Raw genomic sequence first — 2,298 nt, 5'->3', positions numbered from 1 at the left:
GGATGTCTGGTGGTTTCTGTAACGTTCCTTAAAATTTGTTGCCAGTCCGACATAAGTTTCAGTTGTTGTCTCAGTGGTTACAGTGGCTTGGTAGATAACGTTTGTTTGGAGGCATTTTCCTTCGAGTGGACAGTCCGGTTTTCTTCTGCAATTGCAGGTGTCAGGTTCTGGCGTTGGTGAGTTTACATTTGAAAGAACGTGCTTGTTGTGCGATGAGATGATAGATTTCATGTTTGGCATGCATGAGTAGCTCAATTTAATTGTGTCTGTTGAAAATCTTGTGGAGTGGGTGGTGTTTTGGAAAGCATCTGTCGACAATGTGCAGGAATTTTCTTCCAAGGTTAGTTTTGATGTTTGAATTGAAAGGTGGATTGTACCATGTGATATTTCTTGTTCTTTTTCTTTTGTTTTTCCGGGCCTGTTCTTGCGGTGGGTTGTATGTTAGCTTATAGTTATATCCACTTTCTGTGAGAGCTTTCTGGTAAGGGGCAATGGATTCGTCAAATATTTCTTTGCTGGATGAGATGGCAGTTAACCTTTTGTTAATATTGAGGGTTATGTTTTTCATCACTGCTGGGGGGTGATTGCTCTGTTGATGGACGTACGACAGCTTGTTATTAGGTTTCATGTATGGCTTGTAGCTGCCGTCTGTAATGTTGAAGGTCACATCAAGAAAGTTGACGATCTTCTTATTTGCCTCAATTGTGATCTTAAGGCCCTCCGATTTGAACACTTGGTTGACTTCTTGCTTGGTCTTCTCAATTTCTTTCGGGGTGGCTTTGCAAATTGCGAGACCATCTTTTTGGGCTAATTTTTCCATGCGGTCGTCTAGTTTGAGCGGCTATCTGAAATTTATTCTGGCAAGGAATGCTTCGACAAGGCCAAAAGTGTGTACCAAGACACACTTAATAAAAGTGGCTATAAGTACAACCTGTCGTATAAAGCACCAACACCTAAAGCATCACGGCAACGCGCGCGCAGAAACCGCCAAAGAAATATCACGTGGTTCAACCCTCCATACAGTCAAAATGTAGAAACGAAAGTCGGTAAATGCTTTCTCCAACTAATTGATCTGCACTTCCCTAAATCCAACCCGCTGCACAAAATCTTCAACCGGAACACTCTTAAGCTGAGCTACAGCTATATGAACAACGTAAAATCCATCATCTCCAGCCACAACAAAGCTCAAATAAGCAAATCGCCAAATCAATCCGAAGAAAGCGAAAACAACTGCAATTGCCGAAACAAGAATTCTTGCCCACTTGAGGGAAATTGTAATGTACGGAACATTGTCTACCAGGCAGAGGTCGTCACACCGCAGACAATACAAACTTACGTCGGATTGTGTGACACAACGTTCAAAGAACGTTACAGAGACCATCCATGCTCCTTTAGAAACGAACGTTACAAAAATGTAACAGAGCTAAGCAAGTATATATGGAGTCTCAAGGGACAGAAAATCAATTATCAGATTAAATGGAGAAAAGTGAAGCAAGGTAGATCGTATTCAAATGTCAACAAAAAATGTAATCTTTACTTATGGGAGAAATATTTCATAATTTGCAGACCGGAAATGTCATCACTCAATCATAGAAATGAGCTGACATCGATTTGCAGACATTCTAAGAGGTTTCTGTTAAATACCGCGTTTACTTAGTTTACTCGACCGTTTTACATTGCGCCCAGTTTTACCGCCCAATAGAATCTTGACACATCACGCAAGCAAGCATTGTTCCCTATTTTCAAATTTGCATATCTTTTCATGTAACCGTTATTGTTGTCAGTTGCCTGATGATTGCTTCGCTAGAAGCATGAAACTCCGAGTAGCAATTAAATGTGTTTGAACTAGTCCGACTCCAAAAGTTCATCTTTTATTCACAGCTCTGGTTTTACCATTGAGCACTTTTATAGCAGATGAAGTCTTCAGTTTATCCACTGGTAGTTATATATATATATATATATATATATATATATATATATATAAATCACGTGGGCCTCTACCGAGATGACGGCCTGGGTGCATTCCAACTGGCACCGCGACAAATCGAAAGAATCAAAAAGGGCATTTGCAAAGTGTTTTCAGACAATGGTTTGAAAATCACAATTGAAGTAAACAAAAAGATCATCAACTTCCTCGACGTCACTTTGAACCTGAACAATGGCTCGTACGAACCATACTCAAAGCCTAACAACACCCCCCTATACGTGCACCGCGAGAGCAACCATCCACCTTCCATAATTAAAAACATCCCGCTCGCGATCAACAAGCGTCTCAATGAAATCTCGTCATCTAAAGAG

This window comes from Pavona decussata, unplaced genomic scaffold (assembly GCF_977016875.1).
Source record: "Pavona decussata unplaced genomic scaffold, jaPavDecu1.1 SCAFFOLD_80, whole genome shotgun sequence".
NCBI classification, from domain to species: Eukaryota; Metazoa; Cnidaria; class Anthozoa; order Scleractinia; family Agariciidae; genus Pavona; species Pavona decussata.
Note: the sequence above shows the minus strand (reverse complement) of the source record.